General features: G+C 45.0%; 1 pseudogene; it reads right to left on the reverse strand.

Annotated features, from left to right (window-relative positions):
- Window positions 1-454: 454 nt before the first annotated feature.
- LOC147972874 (uncharacterized) lies at window positions 455-6,531 on the reverse strand (annotated as a pseudogene).
- Window positions 6,532-12,587: the final 6,056 nt, after the last annotated feature.

A 12,587-nucleotide genomic window follows, 5' to 3' on the forward strand; every position in this document is an offset into this window, starting at 1 on the left:
GTTATCTTTTCTAATAACACTGGCTCAAACACACATGCTTGCAAAAGCTTAGAATTCCAGCCACCTTTATTCTTTTTTTTTCATGCGATCTCGAGTCAGGTACTCCGTCCCTCAACTATATGCGCCACTAGCTAACATGATTGCTTATTTCCTTGTTTGAAGGGCTGATACAAGTATCCATGCTACCTGGAATAATTTATTCCACCTAAGGGCTGATACAAGTATCCATATAGATGAAATGAGTTCGGAAACAGACTTCAAATTTTGCACACATACAGCAAACTGGATATGGAACTTTCAGGTTCACATATTACAACAACAACCAAATCAAAGAGTACAACACAAAAGAAACACTGACGAGGAGCAAACACAAACAACAAAGACTCTAATTAAACTGATTGATATCTGTATGATGCCTCAAACTGAACCTGTTGGGTACTTGGGTATAGCTCAATTAGTGGTGGTACCAAACGCACGGCGAGGTGTCCGAGGGGGGAGACCATGGCAGGCAACGCTCGATCTCACTGGGGATTGAGTAACGCCACCCGCCGGCGTCGGCGCAGGGATACTCGTTCTGCTGGAGGACACTGTGCGGACCACCAGGGTAGACGTCGTCGAGGAAGTAGATATAGCCCGGGCTGCCAGCGTGTCCCATGTCGAAGGCCTTGGAGCAGGCCCGGCCGTCGAAGAGCACCTGCCCGGCCATCTGGTAGATGCTCCAGGACTAGGAAGCCGGCCGGCCCTCCTGTTGCTACTGTAGCCTGAAGAGCTAGAACCGTGACGTGCGGCCTCTCAACGGCGAGATGAATCTCCTCACCATTAGCAGATCGGCACCAGAGGCGGAGGGCTGGAGGTAGCAAGGTACGATCCCCCAGTGTGCCATGTTCGTCCGGGGAGCACGGATCTCGTAGGCAAGATGTACAATGGTATTGTAGATGTCGAAAGTTCGCCTTGTAGTAGTAGAGGTCATCATCTGAGTCAACGGCCTGGAACCATCTGTGGTGGTAAGTCAGGTCTTGGGCGTTGGGCGGGGCCATCATCTCTGCCGGTAGCGACATCCAATACTCCATGCCCGGGCGGTAGAAGGCCATGTTTGTTTGGTTGAACGTTATGGCAGCGACCATGCAGGCACCAGAAGACGGGGCAGCGGACATGGCGACTGCACAAATCATCATGAGGCACCTGATGTCGTCGGAGTTGATGAGGATGCACACGCCATCCTGGAGGGCAATGCGCTCGCCGGTGCGGAGGTTGAGCATGGCATGACCGCGCCAACATGGGATGATACCACGACCCACCCTCCCGGAGCGGAGCAACAGAAACAGGCCCCACGGCCTCGTCAGAGAGGGCTGAGTGCGGATCAGCAGAGCTGCCGAAGATCCTATAGTTGTCGGTATGGGCAGTGGAGGGCCTCCCGACGCGGCGACGCCAGTGGTTGCAGATGGCGGACGCCTGGACCAAAAATATATAATAGAACACGTGCACCCAGGCCCTTCCTATCTATCCATCCATTCTGCGCTTCGCGATTCGTGCAAACACATTTCTTTTTTTTGTTTCTCTCGCATAAAACATGTTTTGAAGTTTAAACATTTGCAGCGTGGCAAAGCTTTCTATCTAGAATCTAGGATAAATCTTTCAGATTTTTTGGTCAAAAATAAATATACAAAAAATGATTTTTTAAGTCTAAAAAATCATTTTTTGTATATTTATTTTTGACCAAAAAATCTGAAAGATTTATCCTAGATTCTAAATAGAAAGCTTTGCCACGCTGCAAAGGTTTGAACTTCAAAACATGTTTTATGCGAGAGAAACAAAAAAGAGAAAATTTCAGATAGAAAGTTAGTTGTGTTGCACAGATCTTAAAGCAATATTGGACAGCTAGGATAGCAGGGCCCGGGTGCAGATGTTCTAAAAATCCACGTCCACGCCTGGACTCGATCCGCGATGCACAACAGCAGGAGGAAGATATGGCCGAGAAGATCTTGGTGGAGGCTGGATGGAGATCTTATGCCATGACGAGCCGGTCTGCCCTCACTGCATGTCCTACTCAAGCGGTGGCTGAGCTGCAAGCTGAACGACGAGGTCCATGGGCCGGTGGGTGCTCCGGTGAATGAGTTCGTGATGGAGCTGCGCTACCGCCGGTGCCAGGCGTCTAGGCTCCCTTGCTGCACGGTGAAGACAGCCTCCCTTCCCTGCCATTGCAGCACCTAGCTGCCCCGCTCTCCAGCATATCCGCTCATGCTCGTCATTCAGTTATCCATCGATCGGCCAGCCTACCTAGGACTCTATATCTGCATATCTTTCACATTTTTGTTGGACCAGGCAAAGGGAGAAGGGGCGAAAAAAGAGGTTAGCCTAGCCGTAGACCTGCTAGACAAAGAATTTGAAAAGTTTATGTAGGCACTTTCGGTTTAAAGTTCCTCTGTTTCTTTCTTGTGGTAATTATGTTTCTTTACCCACTGTACAAGGATTTGCAGTAGCCATGATTTGTTCAAAAGATCTTCTAGGTGAGATGCCTTCGGTTTGTTCCATGGTGGTGTCTAGTAGTTCTGGCTGGTAATGGTCCACGCCAGTGCGTGGCCATCGAAGTTCCATACCAAGCGAGCTGAACAGCTTGCTCCACACTCCATAGGTGATTCTGATGGTCTCTTCTCCGTATATGCCATTCAATTCAGAAAAGTGCAACATTAGTTCAGTCAAAGTGCAACTTACACCTTTTTATTTAGTTACATTTTTTAAGAAAAGTGCAGGCTACACTTATTTAGTGGGATTAATGTTAGTTATCCAGGTTATCTTAAGAATTGGTCTCTTGTTGAAACAATATTGAGATGGTTGACCCCCCCCCCCCCCCCCCGCCCACACACACACACACCATTTCAAAAAGGAAAATGTTGTTAGTTTTTCTAAGAACCAACGGTGTTTTTGATTTTATTTGAATCATAGGAAAGTCACAATATAAAGAGGCTCCGTATCACGAGGATCTGGGTGCGACTACCTTGCTTGATAGGGAGGAGCAAGATTATCTTTCGGGAGCATGTCATCCGGGTGGGGGGGGGGGGGTCGAGATCGCGTCAGTCTTCACCCTCTCCGCCTTCGTTGTGTCCAACCGCTGCTGCTGATTTCCTCTTCCTTGTAGTCGTAATCCTACTACTACTGCCGGCATCCATCTCCTTTTGCAGAGATCGGCCGCTAGTCTGTGAGGAGAATTTGGTTTGGAGCTCGGGATCAGAGCAGAACGGGGGGCTAGGGAGATGCGGAGCAGCCGAAGCATGATCACTTTTGAGGAGAGAGTGTTTTGCTGCTGGTTTACGACGACAGACGAACCGTATAGCCTATACATAGAAACTGTCCGACGTGAGGTGACATGTGTGCGATGATAAATTTGGTTCTTAGAAAACTCTGTATGATACTTGCATGCCTGCCTGTATTATAACCATCTTCATGTATGCAGTTTGCCGGGAGTGTATTATGAAGAAAATAGATGAAGAGGAGATTGTATCCTGCCCAGTATGTGAAGTTGCTCTTGGGATCACTCCTGAAGAGAAACTCAGGTAAGTAATTGTTAAAATACCAAGGTTATATGTTGTACAATATTGTTTTTCCAACTAGTCAGTTCTCTCTTTTGTTTAAATCCGTGATAAAAAAAACATGTAACCTATTTTTCAGAATAGTTTAAAAAAATGAGTATCAGCCATTGTGCCTATTGCTTGCATTAGTAGGCCCATAACCCATTATCTGCCTGGCCAAACCAATTTGGCTCAAGATGGAACCGTGTCCTCCTCCACGGCTCTATCTGTAGCATCATCCAGTAGGCCTCGATGTCATCGATCGTCGGCGCCTATGCCGGCACAGTCTCGTCGGACGACTACACCACAGAAAGGCGGGTAAAGCTTCGCCCTCGTCCCCATCTCAGGCATCCAGCCTGCAGGATCCACTGCCGACAGGAAACCCCAAGACAGGACGCCTCCTGTCCCCTTCCTATCTCTCGATCATAGATACACTTTCTTTAGTTTTTGAACACTGTTAGATCTGTTGGAAGGGGGTAACTGATGTTAGTCTCAGTTTAGGAGCAACTTATTCACTCATAGATAGGTCTAATTCTGCTGCAAGCTAGGAAGATCGAGTAAGCTAGCAATTGAAAAAAAGTTTATTCACTCATAGATAGGTCTAATTCTGCAGCAAGCTAGGAAGATTAAGCTAGCCATTGAATCCAACTGTTTTTCATTGCGCTATGGGTGGATTTGAAGTAGATTTTTCCAGGCAAAGTTTTGTGAGATGACCTAGACGAATTGGGTTCATCCCACTGTATGAGCTGCTTGTGCTAATACCCCACTTGTTTTATGTACTCTTGCCATGACTGTGATGTATCCCAGTTGTCTGCAAACAAAAGGGATCTAGTGTTAATAACATGTGAGCCTTGAGAAGTCGTGCTGCCACCCTATTTAGGCCTTCTTACAACTAATAGTACTTATAGTGGATGTCAAAGAAGATATTGCTATTGGAGGCCGAACTCCATGGAGGCCTCCAAATGTAAAATTCAAAATTAATGAAAATTCATATTTTTACTGTTCAAAAAATTATAAGAAAATATAGACATACATGAAAGCATAATGCACAAATGTATAAATTTTCAAGATGAAATACGTTGAAATGAGGGCTGTGCAATAGAAAAACAAATCTAGGGCTTTTTAACACATGATACCGTTCATCCTCCCAGACCATGAATTTCTCTTTTTTGTACAGATCGCATTTAAAGGTATTTCATCCTAAAATTTACACATACACCTCACATCCTTGTTTACTTGTATAAAAAAATCAGATTTTTTTAAACCAGAAATTCTGAATCTTGTTTTTTTCCAAAATTGCTTCCATGGAGGCCGATATCCAAAACGCCATACTCATGCCAAAGGCCATTTTAGGGTTTTACAGATACTAAAGCAAGTAAGTATACCTGATCGAAAGCCTTCTATTCATCTGTAATAATAGAACAAACTTTATAGTTCCCTGGCTGCCTAAAAATGGCTCATGCTACAAGTCCTCCCGCTTGTTTGATCTCAGTAATAATTGGGGCGACACAAAATTTTGTGGCCCCTCTCTCTCCTATTGCACGTGCTAGAGAGTCATTGGATGAGTCGGCAGATGGCCTCAGTGACCACATACCAAAGCCCCACATCAAAGTCGAAGCGTTTTTCGCCAACAGTTTTAGTACTGCATCCGACTGACAGGCGACAGACCACACCGCACACTCCCATGCTTCTGTGGTTGTCTCTTTAGGTTTTACCTTCACCAACGCTACACCGCTGACAATGGCCTCCAAGTCCGATGACGCCCAGCTTCAGCTTAAGAACTTGGCAGTAGGGATGTATGCACTGTAGAGCAAAAACTGGTCAAAATGGAGAAAACATGCTAACGCAATTCACTTTGAATACAATCCGTATGTAACTATTGTGATGGATATATGCAATTCCGAGCAAACATGTCAACACATATGTAGCTTGATCTTAGTTCGACCTTAAAGTGATAGGTGTTCATATACATTTCCATTGTGTTATTGCATTTTAAAAATTGTAGCTTTCAGTAAAATATGTTGTTCACACACGCCATTTATTAATAGCTGCAGAAACAATTAGTTTATTTGGACTTATATAACTGAAAGTGCACTTAACATTTTTGTGAAGAATAAGAGCATACTTACGACCCTTATATAGCAGAAAAGTGCAGTTAACATTTTTGTGAAGAATAAGAGTACATGTATCTCTGTAAGCATCTGAATAAAAAATAGTTCCTTCTCGTTATTAGTGAGAGTACACTAGCTTAAAATTACACTTCTGTGATTCTACTACTGTATAAATCTTGCATAAGTTGTAACAGCTATCAGAGCTCTTCGTGCCGACTGCCTGCTAGTACATTGTTATCTTGTCTAATAACACTGGCTCAAACACACACGCTTGCTAAAAAAAAGTATGTACATTTTTGTTTTGTGAAGCAAAAGGTTAGAATTCCAGCCACCTTTATTCTTCTTCTTTTTTCATGCGATCTCAACTCAGGTACTCCGTCCCTCAACTATATGCGCCGCTAGCTAACATGATTGCTTGTTTCCTTGTTTGAAGGGCTGATACAAGTATCCATGCTACCTGGCATAATTTGTTTCCACCTAAGGGCTGATACAAGTATCCATATAGATGAAATGAGTATCCCTATCTCGGCGCAGGGATACTCGTTCTGCTGGAGGACACCGTGTGGACCACCAGGGTAGACGTCATCGAGGAAGTAGACGTAGCCCGGCCTGCCAGCGTGTCCCGTGTCGAAGGCCTTGGAGCAGGCCTGACCGTCGAAGAGCACCTGCCCGGCCATCTGGTAGACGCGCCAGGACCAGGGAGCCGGCCGGCCCTCCTGTTGCTTATGTAGCCTGAAGAGCTGGAACCTCGATTTGCGGCCTCTCAACGGCGAGATGAATCTCCTCACCATCAGCAGATCGGCGCCAGAGGCGGAGGGCAGGAGGTAGCGGAATACGATCCCTCCGTGTGCCATGTTCGTCCGGGAGCATGGATCTCGTAGTCAAGATGTACAATGGTATGCGTAGATGTCGAAAGTTTGGCCTTGTAGTAGTAGAGGTCATCATCTGAGTCGAACCCACTCCCCACCCACCCGCCCCCAATCCCCGCATCCTCTTCCTCTCTCTTGTCTCTCCCGTCTCTCTGTTCTTCCGATCCGAATCACATGCACGCCGTTCTCCACCGAGCCGTAGATGACGCCACCTCCCCGCCGTTCTCAGCAGGACATTCGTTCCCCAAATCCCTGGTAGGGATCTTGCCGAGATCCTCCTCCTTCATCCCCACATTGCTGATGCATCGTCACCGATCCAGGAGTCTTCGTTGACTTTCAACAACCGAGCACAAGGAGGAGGTGAGGCTCACCAGCGGCATGGCGAAGGTTGCTGCGGCAAGGTATCTGGATGACGGATTTTCATCGCAATGAGGAATGACCCTCCACTCTGTTCGAAATCTTCCCTCACCTCTCCTCATCTCCCCCGCTAGCTTATGACTCATTTTTCATCTGGATCTGACAGTTCAGATTTATATGCTTCCATCTAATATGAGTTAGCTTGAGATAAAAAAATCATGCATCATACTACAGTTGCTAATTCCAAATTACAGTTTTATACTTCTTCTGTTTAGATAGTTGTTTCCATCTAGACTGCTTCTTCTTCTTCTTCTTCTTCTTCTTCTTCTTTTGCATTTTTGTTTTTGTTATACTAAGCGCCTTTGAAATGTAAATATTGTCCATCTTCCATCAGGTGCTTTTATACATACTTCTGTAATAATATTTCCTCCCCTGCCATGCTTCCTAATTATAATACATGTCCTTCTTTGTTCTAGATAGTTTTACTCCATTTATCTTGTATATAGATCAAATTGTCTCTTATTTTCTCATATGGTATTCCGTTGTACAGATGTATTGCGCCACACGATGCTAATCATGCATCGTTAGTTTCCTGACCGACCGCCCGAAGACATTGCATGTGCTTAACTCCACCACCAGCTCACTGATAAGCTCGTAGCCGCTGTGTTTAACTCCACCAGGATCGGGTCCTGCTCTACCTGCAGTTTTGGCCACTAATCCACCTTGCCGGAATGTTGTCTCAGTTTGGGAATGAGGCCAGCAGGGATAGGCTCTCACGCCATGGAGGTGGTGACTTACTAAGCGATGTTGTATCTCAACATCACATACGCAGGTAGGTGACGAGGGTGAAGCACATGAGAATCCCGATTGATGCACTAGTTTGAACTTAGATTGCACGTGTCGTTAATTCGTCATTAATGAATGCAAGAACAGTAGTTTGTATTGTTCCTTTTTCCATTGGTACATCTCCATTATTTTAAGCATGATAGAGTTTTTCTCCATAGCTCTTGGATTTGTTCATCGATTTTTGTTAAATTTGTCTCATGATTATGTCTTGGATTGCAGGAAGCATAGAAGAAGGTAGTAAGATGCAGTATGTCTTTCCACAAGGTCATGGTGCCAGAGATAAGGTGTTCGCACTTTCACTTGCAGTTCATGTCACTGAGGTAGATGGTGCAGTGCTTCATGATCACCATGGAAGCAAATCCTCCATTTAGCCAAGACAAATGTTTCGCCATTGTGGAAACATATCCCCATGTGTATAGTTTAAAATGTATATATTTCCCTTTTTGATCGAAATAATATATGTCCTCCACAATGGAGCGTATCACCTCTACGCCATAATCGTACTTTACTAGATATGGTATGATCTATGATGTCTCTTACTGATTTACCGCTATCATTTTGGGGTTATGCTTTGGAGACGGCCGCATTCACGTTAAATAGGGCACCATCAAAATCCGTTGAGACGACGCCTTATGAACTATGGTTTGGCAAGAAACCAAAGTTGCCGTTTCTGAAAGTTTGGGGCTGCGATGCTTATGTGAAAGAGCTTCAACCTGATAAGCTCGAACCCAAATCGGAGAAATGTCTCTTCATAGGATATCCAAAGGAGACTATTGGATACACCTTCTATCACAGATCCGAAGGCAAGACTTTTGTTGCTAAGTTCGGAAAATTTCTGGAGAAGGAGTTTCTCTCGAAAGAAGTGAGTGGGAGGAAAGTAGAACTTGACGAGGTAACTGTACCTGCTCCCTTATTGGAAAGTAGTGCATCACAGAAAACTGTTTCTGTGACACCTACACCAATTAGTGAGGAAGCTAATGATAATGATCATGAAACTTCAGAACAAGATACTACTGAACCTCGTAGATCAACCAGAGTGAGATCCGCACCAGAGTGGTACGGTAATCCAGTTCTGTAAGTCATGCTACTAGATCATGATGAACCTACGAACTATGAAGAAGCGATGGTAAGCCCAGATTCCACAAAATGGATTGAAGCCATGAAATCTGAGATGGGATCCATGTATGAGAACAAAGTGTGGACTTTGGTTGAATTGCCCAATGATCGGCAAGCAATTGAGAATAAATGGATCTTCAAGAAGAAGACTGACACCGACGGTAATATTACTGTCTACAAAGCTCGACTTGTCGCAAAAGGGTTTCGGCAAGTTCAAGGGGTTGACTACGATGAGACCTTCTCACCCGTAGCGATGCTTAAGTCTGTCCGAATCATGTTAGCAATTGCCGCATTTTATGATTATGAAATTTGGCAGATGGATGTCAAAACTACATTCCTAAATGGATTTCTGGAAGAAGAGTTGTATATGATGCAACCGGAAGGTTTTGTCGATCCAAAGGGAGCTAACAAAGTGTGCAAACTCCAGCGATCCATTTATGGACTGGTGCAAGCCTCTCGGAGTTGGAATAAACGCTTTGATAGTGTGATCAAAGCATTTGGTTTTATACAGACTTTTGGAGAAGCCTGTATTTACAACAAAGTGAGTGGGAGCTCTGTAGCATTTCTGATATTATATGTGGATGACATATTACTGATTGGAAATGATATAGAATTTCTGGATAGCATAAAGGGATACTTGAATAAGAGTTTTTCAATGAAAGACATCGGTGAAGCTGCTTACATATTAGGCATAAAGATCTATAGAGATAGATCAAGACGTTTAATTGGACTTTCGCAAAGCACATACCTTGACAAGATTTTGAAGAAGTTCAAAATGGATCAAGCAAAGAAAGGGTTCTTGCCTATGTTACAAGGTGTGAAGTTGAGTCAGACTCAATGCCCGACCACTGCAGAAGATAGAGAGAAAATGAAAGATGTTCCCTATGCTTCAGCCATAGGCTCTATCATGTATGCAATGCTGTGTACCAGACCTGATGTGTGCCTTGCTATAAGTCTAGCAGGGAGGTACCAAAGTAATCCAGGAGTGGATCACTGGACAGCGGTCAAGAACATCCTGAAGTACCTGAAAAGGACTAAGGATATGTTTCTTGTATATGGAGGTGACAAAGAGCTCATTGTAAACAGTTACGTTGATGCAAGCATTGACACTGATCCGGACGATTCTAAATCGCAAACCGGATACGTGTTTACATTAAACGGTGGAGCTGTCAGTTGGTGCAGTTCTAAACAGAGCATCGTGGCGGGATCTACTTGTGAAGCGGAATACATAGCTGCCTCGGAAGCAGCAAATGAAGGGGTCTGGATGAAGGAGTTCATATCCGATCTTGGTGTCATGCCTAGTGCATCGGGTCCAATGAAAATATTTTGTGACAATACTGGTGCAATTGCCTTGGCGAAGGAATCCAGATTTCACAAGAGAACCAAGCACATCAAAAGACACTTCAATTCCATCCGGGATCTAGTCCAGGTGGGAGACATAGAGATTTGCGAGATACATACGGATATGAATGTTGCAGACCCGTTGACTAAGCCTCTTCCACGAGCAAAACATGATCAGCACCAAGGCTCCATGGGTGTTAGAATCATTACTGTGTAATCTAGATTATTGACTCTAGTGCAAGTGGGAGACTGAAGGAAATATGCCCTAGAGGCAATAATAAAGTTATTATTTATTTCTTTATATCATGATAAAAGTTTATTATTCATGCTAGAATTGTATTAGCCGGAAACATAATACATGTGTGAATACATAGACAAACAGAGTGTCACTAGTATGCCTCTACTTGACTAGCTCGTTAATTAAAGATGGTTATGTTTCCTAACCATGGATAAAGAGTTGTTATTTGATTAACGGGATCACATCATTAGTTGAATGATCTGATTGACATGACCCATTCCATTAGCTTAGCACCCGATCGTTTAGTATGTTGCTATTGCTTTCTTCATGACTTATACATGTTACTATGACTATGAGATTATGCAACTCCCGTTTGCCAGAGGAACACTTTGTGTGCTACCAAACGTCACAACGTAACTGGATGATTATAAAGGAGCTCTACAGGTGTCTCCAAAGGTACATGTTGGGTTGGCGTATTTCGAGATTAGGATTTGTCACTCCGATTGTCGGAGAGGTATCTCTGGGCCCTCTCGGTAATGCACATCACTGAAGCCTTGAAAGCATTGCAACTAATGAGTTAGTTGCGGGATGATGTATTACAGAACGAGTAAAGAGACTTGCCGGTAACGAGATTGAACTAGGTATGGGATACCGACGATCGAATCTCGTGCAAGTAACATACCGATGACAAAGGGAACAACGTATGTTGTTATGCGGTCTGAGCGATAAAAGATCTTCGTAGAATATGTAGGAGCCAATATGAGCATCCAGGTTCCGCTATTGGTTATTGACCGGAGACGTGTCTCGGTCATGTCTACATTATTCTCGAACCCGTAGGGTCCGCACGCTTAAGGTTTGGATGATAGTTATATTATGAGTTTATGCGTTTTGATGTACCAAAGCTTGTTCAGAGTCCCGGATGTGATCACGTACATGAAGAGGAGTCTCGAAATGGTCGAGACATAAAGATTGATATATTGGAAGCTTATGTTTGGATATCGGAAGTGTTCCGGGTGAAATCGGGATTTTACCGGATTATCGGGAGGTTACCAGAACCCCCCGAGAGGTATATGGGCCTTAGTGGGCCTTAGTGGAAGAGAGGAGAGGTGGCCAGAGATGGGCCGCGCGCCCCTCCCCCCCTTTGGTCCGAATAGGACAAGGAGAGGGTGCCGGGCCCCCTTCCTCCTCTCTCTCCTCCCCCCCCCCCACCTCCGCGAATCTTATTCCAACTAGGAAAGGGGGGAGTCCTACTCCCGAAGGGAGTAGGACTCCTCCTGGCGCGCCTCTCCTGGCCGGCCGCACTCCCCCCCCCCCTTGAGCCTTTATATACGGAGGCAGGGGCACCCCCTAGAGACACAAGTTGATCCACGTGATCATATTCTTAGCCGTGTGCAGTGCCCCCTTCCACCATAGTCCTCGATAATATTGTAGCGGTGCTTAGGCGAAGCCCTGCAACAGTAGTACATCAAGATCGTCACCACACCATTGTGCTGACGGAACTCTTCCCCGACACTTTGCTGGATCGAAGTCCGGGGATCGTCATCGAGCTGAACGTGTGCTAGAACTCGGAGGTGCCGTAGTTTCGGTGCTTGATCGGTCGGGCCATGAAGACGTACGACTACATCAACCAAGTTAACGCTTCCGTTGTCGATCTACAAGGGTACATAGATCACACTCTCCCCTCTCGTTGCTATGCATCACCATGATCTTGCGTGTGTGTAGGAAAAATTTTGAAATCACTACGTTCCCCAACACTTAGCGTCTCTGATCTCGTGGTAGATCAACTCTTGTAATACTCATATCATCAAGAACAATCAATCAGGACGTAGGGTATTACCTCCATCAAGAGGGCCCGAACCTGGGTGAACATCGTGTCCCCCTGCCTCCTGTTACCATCCGCCTTAGACGCATAGTTTGGGACCCCCTACCCGAGATCCGCCGGTTTTGACACCGACACACATGATTTTATTGTTGTTTGGTAAGAATCATTTTGAGACTATTACCTTGCCTGCTCCCTCTTTGTTCAACATATTTTCAGGCACATAATTTGTTTTGTCACAGGCCATTCAGGCATACCAGAGCCTGACATCAGCTCCAGAGCCGGAACAACTATCTGATCCTCACCGTCATTCTGTTTATCAGT

The sequence above is a fragment of the Triticum urartu genome, chromosome 5A (assembly GCF_056163025.1).
Source record: "Triticum urartu cultivar PI428250 chromosome 5A, HENAU_Tu73, whole genome shotgun sequence".
In the NCBI taxonomy this organism is placed as follows: domain Eukaryota; kingdom Viridiplantae; phylum Streptophyta; class Magnoliopsida; order Poales; family Poaceae; genus Triticum; species Triticum urartu.